The following is an 11175-nucleotide window of genomic DNA, read 5'->3' on the forward strand; positions in this document are numbered from 1 at the left end:
TATTGTGGCTTTTCCTGGTAGTTCCCCAGGGCCAGCGACTATAGAGGAGTCCCCCAGGGTATCTTCACTAGTAACCCTTTGACTCACATGAGAGTATTCACAGGGACCCCCCAGTGGGTGTGTGAGAAAGGGTTCACCTGCCTAGTGTTCAAGGCCAAAGTCTTGATTTAATGAGTGCTTGCTTGTCTTCCAGTTCTACCCTCTAGGAGCCACACAGTCCCAAAGGCATTACAGATGTTGCTATTGAAATACGATGCACCAGGGACATCATCGTGTCTTGCAGCTGATGCTACCTTCTCCCTCACAACTGGGTTCATCCAAAGTTTTGGAGAACAATGCATTTTAGAAGTGCCTAGCCAATGTTCCCTCTGAAAAAGAAAAAGAGCAAGCACCGGGATAGGACCTCTGTTCCAAGGTGCATGCCTATTAGTTGTCTATGAAGTAAGTAAAATGACAATATAATTTATCATTCAAACTAGGTAGTTCAAGAATGAAATGAAGCACTAATAATACAGACATAGGAAAATGATTGAAGAAAGCAAGGCTTTCTTCCCCAAACTGGGTTCTTCTAACACTATCTGGTAGGGAAAAGAAAAGTGATTTGTGAGTGAGGAGTATTTTAGAGAGGGGCATCGCTTGGGCTAGGTGGAAGTTTGTTGTCATTGCCATCATATTTAAATATGTAATCAGCTCCTGTTATTTGTGCTGGTCCTGTTTTATGAAGTTTACCATGAACAATAAATTAGTGAATACCAATGTATTTCTCTTAGGAGAACTACAGGACAGCTTCCTGTGAGCCCTTGATCACATTTTCATCAACCAATCCGCACAAATCCTTATTTTATGTGTGTTTCTATATATGACACCTCATTTAATATTTACTGATTTCTTACCATCAGATTTATGGCTGACAGCTCGCTAATGCCTGAACAAAGCAAAGACACATACTTTCTTCATCAGATACATCACAGCCTTCTTGTGAATACCAGGTGGTATGCTATCCTGTATGTAGGGGACAGTTTAAATAGTGAAATTAGCAACCAAAAGCACAAAGTGAGGAAAATGTGGCACTAAATGGACCACCAAAATGACACACATGTTTACAGTTTGCAAGAGCAAGGAGACATTCTGCCTTGTTCAACCTCAGCTGGGAACTTGCATTTTGGATGACACTAGTGAAATGAAGTTTTCTCCTGCCTTGCATATGTTGTTGAATAAGCTTAGAAGCATGGTGACTACTGATTGGGATTTATAAAAAAAATTTTGGAAAGTAAGCAAATGTATAACTGTGAAATTCATAAATAATGAGAATTGACTATAAGTCTTTTTTGTTGATTCCAACGTACATCTTTAGTTAAAACTAGATTCAGCGAGTAGCTTCCAAGTGGCATCCAAGAGGTAGATTTGAAATGGAGAACCATGGGTCTCAGGAAATACACATAAAAGATGATTGTTCAAGCTGTTTACCAATCAGTAATGAGCAAGAGATGCAGGTTCTCTGCATCCTCACCATACTTGGGATTCTCATTATTTGGACCTTTCTGATGGGAATGTGGTGACATCTCACAGAGGTTTTAATTTGCACCCTAATCATTAACAGTTTGCATTTTTTAAAACAATGAAATATACAACTGCCATGTGATCCAGGAATTGTACCCCTGAGCATGTACCCAGAGAAATGAAAACTTACATTCAAAAAAACAACTGTACATAAATGTCCGTAACAGTTTCATTGTAATAGACTCAAACTGGAAACAACCCAAATGCTCCTTAGTGGGTAAATGGTTAAACAAACTGTGATATAATATACCATGATTTATTACTTACTGAAAAGGAACAAACGGGACTGGGAATGTGGCTCAGTGGTAGAGTGCTTGCCCAACATGCACAGTCTCTGGGTTTCATCTCTAGCACCACAAAAATAAAATAAAATAGGAACAAACTACTGATATTCAGTAGTTTGATATTCAGTAGATTCAACAATCTGTATAAATTTCCAGCGAATAATGCTAACTGAAAAAATCCAGCTTCATAAAGGAACATGCTTTTTCATTCCCTTTATATAATGTCCCTGAAGTAGAAAATTATAGACTTGGGAAACAGGGCTGAGGTGCGAATGCAGACAGGAAGGAAGTAGGTGTAGCTATAAAAGGTAATAGAAGGCATCCTACAGTGGTGGAAAGGTCTGCATCTTGGAGTACCAGTGTCAATGTCCTGCTTGTGTACTACTGTTCTGCAAGATGTGACCATTGGGGGAGGCTGGTTACATGGTACATGTTCCCTCTCTATTACTGAGAATATTGACAACTCTGGCAAAGGTCATTGCTTTTCAGTAGGAACACATCATTTAAACGTGTACATATCAAGATTTACGGGAAGCTTATATGCTTGTAGCCAAGCAGACTCTGTATCTGTATTATACAAAATTATAATCAAATTGATGAAAAAAAAATGAATCCAAGTGAGTGGTTTAAAACTGTGTAGACCAATGAGTTCAGTGACTTTAAGGGTTTTTCCCCACTTTTGAAGTAGATATGCTGACATCCTGTATACAAATCCTGAAATGATTATTTAAAGTGCAAATTAATGTCACACCCCACACATTCAAACCTCTTCTGACTTTGGTTCTTTTGCCCTCTCACTCATGCGTACATCAAAGTCATTTTGTAATGGGAGTAATGGAACTTTGGTACCTAGGGAAGATGAATGAACATTCTGCAGAATACTACTTTTTACCTATAGAAAAAGAATTAAAAACAGGTGGGTGGCTTCGAATGTAAGTAGGGGGAAAAACAAATTCTAAGAAATCAGAAGGTTTGGTACCCATTTGGAAAGACATGAGCTAATTTTAGATGTGAAGAGGATGTGGTGGTTAACATAAAGCCTGAAGCCATATAAATCCAAATGCAGCACTTTTAAAGTATCAAGATGCACTGTTGTGTGTTACCATGCTACCATCAAAATATGGAGAGGTAAAGGAAATTATTTTCCATTTTTTTAACTGAAAATGTCAAATGTAAGTAAAGATACAATATATTAAGGAGATAGAGAAAATGATCTCAAATTTTATTGATAAAATTATTTAATAAGTGAAATGTTAAAAAAATTACAAAAATCATGTGTGTCAAACATTGAGAGGCAGACTTCTTCTAAACGTCAAACTGGTTTAATGGAAATAGAATTATTTTTTGAGTCTTAGTAGTTTCAAAGGAATCTGCCAACTCACAGCCATTCACTTATCACAGATGAGACTCTGGAGCTGTCGACTCAAGTAATTGTTTTCTTAAAAGTATCGTGACAACTCACAAAAACCTCTCGGTATGTGCCCACCTTGTGGCAGTGATGGGTCCCCAAGCTTGGCTTTCACGCCTTTAACCTCTTTTCATCCTCTCCCAACACTAACCAGCTCAAGGTTACAGTCTAACTTTGCTATGCTTTCAGTTCATTTAAACAGATTTCAATCAGATAAAAAAAAATTAAGAGATATTTATATACTTTTAGATAAAAGGAACATAAAAAAGATAATTTAATAACTGCATAATGAGACAGACCTAGATTTTCAACTGCAAATGCTCTTAGGCTCTTGTTCACCTGTAAAATATGTAAAATAGTTAGCATTCAAAATTGTTTTGAGAATTAAATAACATTAGATATAAAGAGTTTGGTGAATATTAAAAATAATAACATTGTACATATGTGATTCTGGGTCTATGAGACTATTATTGTTGGTCTATGATGGTACTTTGGTGCTGATTAAAATCACAGATTAGCTTTTCATAAATCATAGGTTAAAAGTTACAGAAAAGCAAAGCACTTAGTACCTTACCCAACAAATACTTCCCATGTCTTCAACTGAGATTCTTCTTGGCAGAAATTGGTTCTCAAACCTGAGTGCTTCTTTGACCATAAATTGCTTGTGGCTGACTTTTTAAAGTCACTTCATTTCACTTATGAAGTTATGTGGTCAACATATTAAAAATATTAACATATTCACTATATTCACAAAAGTGATCATTTTATGGCAGTATCTAGCTAATTTATTATCATGACATGGGAAATGAAAACTTTTATTTCTTTATTCTCCTGTTTTTCTTAATATCCTATAGGGAAATATTCTACCAATAATCCTTTTCTTGGGAGCATTTCAAACAATTAATAGGAAAATGAAAAATATCACATTTGTAGTGAAAGATTGGACTCACCCTCAAAGCATCTGCCCAGAAGGGTCTGTGATTCAGTCAAAAATATGCAACTTGAGTCTTACTTCCTCTGTTTGATCTGTAGCATAAATAATCATTTTACATTTGTATTTATAAAATACATTTTCTTCATAATTATGTTAAGTCTTAATGTCATTAGATAAGTAAACCTTTTTTACTAAGACACTTAGCTTAAATTGTTCACTTTAATGTCTCCCCTAACCTCTCTTCACATCTCTCACTCTCTTTCATTCTTCATAGATGTGTAACTGTCCATCTTAAAAATCAGCTTCCCCACCATATTCCTTATTGAAGTGTTGACCCGGCAACCAGGACTGTTCGAAACCAGGCTGACCCTCCATGAGAAGCAATGTCCTCTTTCAATTATCTCTGTTAAAACAGATAATTACTTAAATCTGTCCAGAGGAATAGGAAGTGAATTATATATTAAGTATATTTCCCTTTGGGAAAAAAGATTGAGTGGAAAAGGAAATATTTTTGATTCGTGATTCTGATTTTTCCCGATTATTATCTTCCTGAGAAAGCCAATGGACAAGTTATTTTACAGTAAAAGCCTGTAAATTGGGGCTGGAGTTGTGGCTCAGTGGTAGAGCACTTTCCTACCATGTGTGAGGCACTGGGTTTGATTCTTAGCACCACATATAAACAATAAAATAAAGATCCATCAACTAAATAAAAATTAAAAAACAACAACAGCAACTTGTAACTTGTAAAGCATGAGAACTGAAAAAAAGAGGAAGAATAGTTCAAAATTAAAATTAGGAATCAAAGGAATGACAATTTAATGGAAAAGCAAAAATAAAAGAGCTTGACTCCAGCCCATCACAGCAAATGGCACCATACAGCCAATAAATTAGCTTCTGGGTTTTGAGAATGGAATTCTTGACCATTTCATTTGAAGACCAGCAGGATAGTTTCTTAGGTACTTTTCTTAGGTTCTTAAAAGTGTGCAGAGGTTACTTCTTCTGCCAGATATTCCACATGAGATACTTTAATGCTCTTTTCGGTACTCTTTCAGTATACCCATTTAACTAAATGAATCACTAAGCCCTTGGGAACCAGAAACATGGGAGTATTATTCTGAAACAACTTTATGTCATTGCTATTCATTTTTAAATGTTATCATTAGTCTGTTGCTCCATGTTTTATCATACTTTTAATGGATGAAGAATAATTTCTTGGAGATCATTCTACAAAACTGATTGGATGATGAGATAATTTATATAACCATCATTTTACTGGCAGGATGAATTCCCAAGCAGAGGGAATCTATTTGATAAAAGGCTCATGGCAGTCCAAAGTACTGTCCCTCAACAGCAGATTAATATTAAATCCTATTCCAAACTTGAGTACAAACGGTTAGAACTTGAATATTGAGAACACATGCCATGCAAAGGTTTGATGTTCAACATTTCAACAGTTTCTGAGAGTGAGTCACCTTTCATTTTTGAGGAAATACCTTCTCTGCTAAATTAGAAGTCAGGTTTTCACATGTTTTTCTTTTCTTTTCTTCTTTTCATAATACTTCTGTAAAGGTAACACCAATTTGTTGTAATACCCTTTACAACTTTTCTTTGGGGGCCCTCTTCTTTCAATGAAATGACCTGTTGACTAAAAGACACTCTGTGCCTTTGTTTACCCTTAGAAAAGATAGTTGTCGCTTATGAAGTGCTTTGACAGTCTTTCTTTATAAAGTGTAAAGCCTTCTCATTTGTACTTTCTACTGTGGGGGTGAGGTAATATGTCCAGGTATTGAGTTTACCGTGGTAATGGGAACTCAGTTCTTTTCTAAACTCGAGAGAGACACTCAATCACGAAGTGGCAGAGTGACTCCACTGGAATAAAACAGAGTTATCAGGATACTCTGTCTGGGCATTTCAATGCCTCTGCTGGTGACAGCTTGTCTGCTGCCTGGCGGTGTCGAGAAAAAGCACTTTTTCTGGGGGAATCACTGTACTGTATTGCTTTCATGTGATCTGCCAAAGCCTATATCCTGTTAAGGAGAGTCACTTCACACTTGACTACAGACAAAGGGACCTTGGGAAAGAGTTTTACAGTACTGGTATTTTTATTTTTATTTTTGAGAGGAACATTTTAATCATTTAAAATGTTCCATCCAAAGAAAACCCACAATAGCCATTTACATCTTTTAACTTAACTGTGGCCAGATCTCTTCTATTCCCACGTGGGTGCTCACAAAGCACATATGTTTGAAATGGACAGGACTAAAATATATCTTCAGGACCTAATAAACATGACTAGTAATAAGTTCAGGTATGTCAGTTTCAATAGACAAACTTGAGAGATCTGAGGTGCCAGGTTGGGAACTTGGGAGGGAGTCTCAGGAACGAATCACTTTAAAAGGCTTCTTTTGCATGGAGGAAATGAAATTTCATTTGATTCAGAAACAGTGACCAGATTCAATTTTATCTGAGGTGCAAAACAGCTTATTTCATTTGTTTTTGACAATTGGCACATTTTGTTATCCAACAAGGTTAATGAGAGGAAGTCAACGTTATAATGAGAATTACAGATGATAAATACCACAATAAAGTCTTTTTTGTTTTTTGTTGTGATTTGACCTGAAAAAGATTCAGAATTTTCATAAAAATTTATGCTTAATGAGATCATAAGATCTATCAATGGTAGTTATGAGAAAAGCTAGTTTCTGAAGAGTTTCTTCATTACTATAGCAGAGAGATTGGGTGAGTTAGGTAATCCACCCTGAAAACAGACTTTTAAATTTTTACTCAATGTAAAAGAAATCCCAGAGTAATTAAATTCTTTCTACACACCATATTCAAATAGGAGATAAAATAAGGAGAGTAGAAAGAAAGAGAATAAGGGACATGAGATATTCTGATCTTGGAAGCTCATTTATTTATTTAAGGGGTGAGGATGATTCTTTTGATTTCTTCATGTGATTAATTTGATAGCAAATATTTTGCTGAGTAATGTCTGTTCAGTTAACCTAAAATCCCAGTTCACAAGCAGCGACATGGAAGCAAGCAATACCTGAAGCTACCAGAAGGTGACGTTTTCATGGGGCCACAGCAGGAGTGAGAGAAGCCACATAGCTAACAGCACTCAATACAAGTCCTCAAGACCATTCACAAAAGCTGTAGGGTTTCTACCTCTGACAGTTTGTGGGTGGAAAGATTTCTCAGTATTCCAAAATATTCTGTAAACATTTGAAAAGAGAAGAGGGGGCAATATATACATTGCCCTAATCTGCATAGAGAAGCATTAGTTTTATTCTTCTTAACTCCTATCTCATTTCTCTCTTTCATTGTGTGAAAGGAACAAACCATGACCAAGTCCTAGAAGGAAAACTGAACCTGGCTTTGTGGGATCAGACGAAGAAAGCTGTGAGGAGCAGCAGAAATGGGGAATCTGGCTGAACATTCTTTCTTGGAATCTCATAAAGATGCCCTTGTTTTAAATGAAAGTTGGCCACAATGTTGTTATACTCTAATATATTTTTAAAAAACAGAATTATTCAGAATATGTTGCTCTATGATGCTAATAATGACTACCTTCTTGTCCACGAGAGAGAGGATGTATTCAAGGGAGTGATAAATTGGATTATAAACAATAAAGTGAATAAAGGTATAAATGAATCTATCACATATCTTGCATTTATGAGAAAATGCTATTATTAATTGAAAGCTTAATCAAGGAGAGCAAGGGTGAGCAAAGAAGGAAGTCAGCTTGCATAATATTTAAAAGAAAAAAGAAAAAGAAAAATTTAAGTCACCAACAAACACCTCACCAAGTCAGACTCCGATTTATCTGGAAATAAAATATCCAAGTCCAACTACGTCACGTAATTCCAAGGATCAGCTTAAAATTAAACCATCCCAAAGTGCATCAAATATATCCTAAGTATATGTGTTGGATTCGTACCTTTCAAGAAGGCAAAATTTATTTGTGTACTTGTATTTTTCTTTTGCTTTTCTTTTTCTTTTTTTATTGTTAGTTGTTCAAAACATTACAAAGCTCTTGACATCTCATATTTCATACATTTGATTCAAGTGGATTATGAACTCCCATTTTTACCCCATATGCAGATTGCAGAATCACATCGGTTACACATCCACGTTTTTACATACTGCCATACTAGTGTCTGCTGTATTCTGCTGCCCTTCCTATCCCCTTCCTATCCCCCCACCTCTCCCCTCCCCTCCCCTCTCTCTACCCCATCTATCATAACTCATTTCTCTCTCTTGTTTTTTTTTCCCTTTCCCCTCACTTCCTCTTATATGTAATTTTGTATAACCCTGAGGGTCTCCCTCCATTTCCATGTAATTTCCCTTCTCTCTCCCTTTCCCTCCCACCTCTCATCCCTGTTTAATGGTAATCTTCTCATGCTCTTCCTCCCTGCTCTGTTCTTAGTTGCCCTCCTTATATCAAAGAAGACATTTGGCATTTGTTTTTTAGGGATTGGCTAGCTTCACTTAGCATAATCTCCTCTAATGCCATCCATTTCCCTGCAAATGCCATGATTTTGTCATTTTTTAGTGCTGAGTAATACTCCATTGTATATAAATGCCACATTTTTTTTTTATCCATTCATCTATTGAAGGGCATCTAGGTTGGTTCCACAGTCTAGCTATTGTGAATTGTGCTACTATGAACATCGATGAAGCTGTATCCCTATAATATGCTCTTTTAAGGTCTTTGGGGAATAGTCTGAGAAGGGGACTTGTATTTTTACATGCCCTTCTTACTGTGGTTTATTTTAGTAGAACATTGAACTAATATTCAAGATTGTTTCAGTGACAAACCAAAGCAAATTTATCAGAAGAAGAATCTGTGCTAAATAGTCCTTAGTTTAAGCAAACAACAACAACAAAATATTCTAGTAGACAATTCTTCTATTGATTTCCAATTTTGTAACCCCTTTTATTTCCATGCTATACATTACTGAACTATTCAACCAATTTACTTTTATGTTTGGTCTTTCATTCATTATTATTATAGTTTTCAAGTCTCAAATGTATCTACTTAAATTGAGATTTTTATTGAGATGTGCAGGGTTATAGAGAATTTATAATATATGCCTATGTACATATATGCTTGCTTATTTAAACATATTAAATTATGTATATACATATTAGAACTATTATCCCAAAATAACAAAATCATAGCATTTAGTAATGATGTTACAATATTTAATACCAATTTGATATCTTAGTACAGTTCTTACTGTTTGGAAAGAAGGCATGAAAAATACATTTTAGTAATTTTCAGTGCAATTTCAAATCTATTGAAAAGAAGAGAGTCTCCATAATGCTACATGTGTTGAATACTGAAATATATGGATAGAAATAAATTCTGATACACAGGTATAGAAAACACAAGGAAACTGGATTCTCAGCAGCAGATATCAGATATGGATGACATTCTTTACCTGGGTTAAGTGAATTCAGATTAAATACATACACACCCATATTCACAAAAGTACAGCATTAGAAATACATTTTTATATTTGTGGCATTTGTTAATTTTTTGTTTCAAAACTCTGGTAGCACACAAATGTTTCAGGAGGTACCTCCAAAGGAGAATTATTAAATACTTCCTGGGCACTTACTGTAGGCCAGGCAAATTACAAAGATCTGAGTTAAAATCCTACCATTTGGTGCAGTGTACAAAATCATAAAACGTTTGAGTATGTGATGAAAACTACTTAACAGTAGGTAAAATGTTCAGAAGACAACAGTAAAACCTCACTCCACCATGACTAACTCTCTGTTAAAATTTATACCAAAAAAAAAAGGATACAAACAACCCACAACCTGAAATGAACACTGACAACAAGCACAAATTTCACACAAATGTCTATGTAAACATTTAGAGACAGTGTGGGGAGGAAGGAGAATACTGGGAAAACTAAATGCCTGGTCAATTACTTGTAAATACTAATGCATTTTGTTCTTGTGAATATCTAGGATCAGCAGAATGTCCAGGACCACCCATTTCTTAGTTGGGAAAACATGGAAACTCTGCTTTCCCACTTGGAGAGGCATAGATATAGTCGATGTGGGAAACGGCTAAGCCAGTCCTCCTGGTACTTTAAAACAGGGAATTCTTAACTGAATATTGAAGACCTATGAGACTCGATTCATAAGGGGCCAGTGTGAACATACCAAGTGTGGACAGAATTAAGAAATAGGCAGGCATACCTCTTAATGACAGCGTGAACAGGTGAGAGAAGCCCTAGGCGATGTGAAAGGGAAGAAAGAAAGTAGAATGGAAGTACGTGGTCTACCCAAGGGAGGCTGTTGCTGGAGCTTCATCGACTGTTCTATTGTCAATTCCCATGGTAAAATCCCAGCATTATCAGCTGTGGTGATTGTTCAACTGTGGAACTTCTGTTCTTATGGAAACAGAAGTCTTTCCCCTAAACTGTTCTGTGCCCACCTAATCAGTTCATCATTCAAAGAAAAAAGTGACAGTCCAGATTCGTAGCTGTGGCCCACTCTGCTGGTCAACGAGATTGTTCAATTCTGACTTGAATGGGAGTCTTTTCTGTAAGTGATTCCACCAACAGGTGATGTTCAGTCAAGTTCCCTCTATCCAAACGGGAATAAATTGCCTCTAAGGAATTCCTGATGTTCCTAAGACAGGTAAGATACTTTTAGTAATGATTATCTGAAGCTATAAGAAACATTAAGATAATTGCAAATGGAGCCAGAATGGGTGAGGTTTTTCTTGTTTATCATGTTTCTCTCTTGATATCAGGAATGCTTGAATGAATTAAGGTTAGCAAAGGAATTAAGGAAAATTAAGGGAAATGACAAGAAAAAGAAAATGAAACATTAAATACAGCAGAATTATGATATATGGCACAGGATCACAGGTGTAAAGACTTAGAACTGAGTAGAGCTTAAGCATTTTGTTAATTTTATTGTAAATAACAAGTCTATCATGCAAAGATGTATTTACACTAAAG

Source organism: Marmota monax, unplaced genomic scaffold, assembly GCF_021218885.2.
Source record: "Marmota monax isolate L192 unplaced genomic scaffold, Marmota_monax_Labrador192_F-V1.1 WCK01_AAM20220418_F8-fsc00072, whole genome shotgun sequence".
Lineage (NCBI taxonomy): Eukaryota > Metazoa > Chordata > Mammalia > Rodentia > Sciuridae > Marmota > Marmota monax.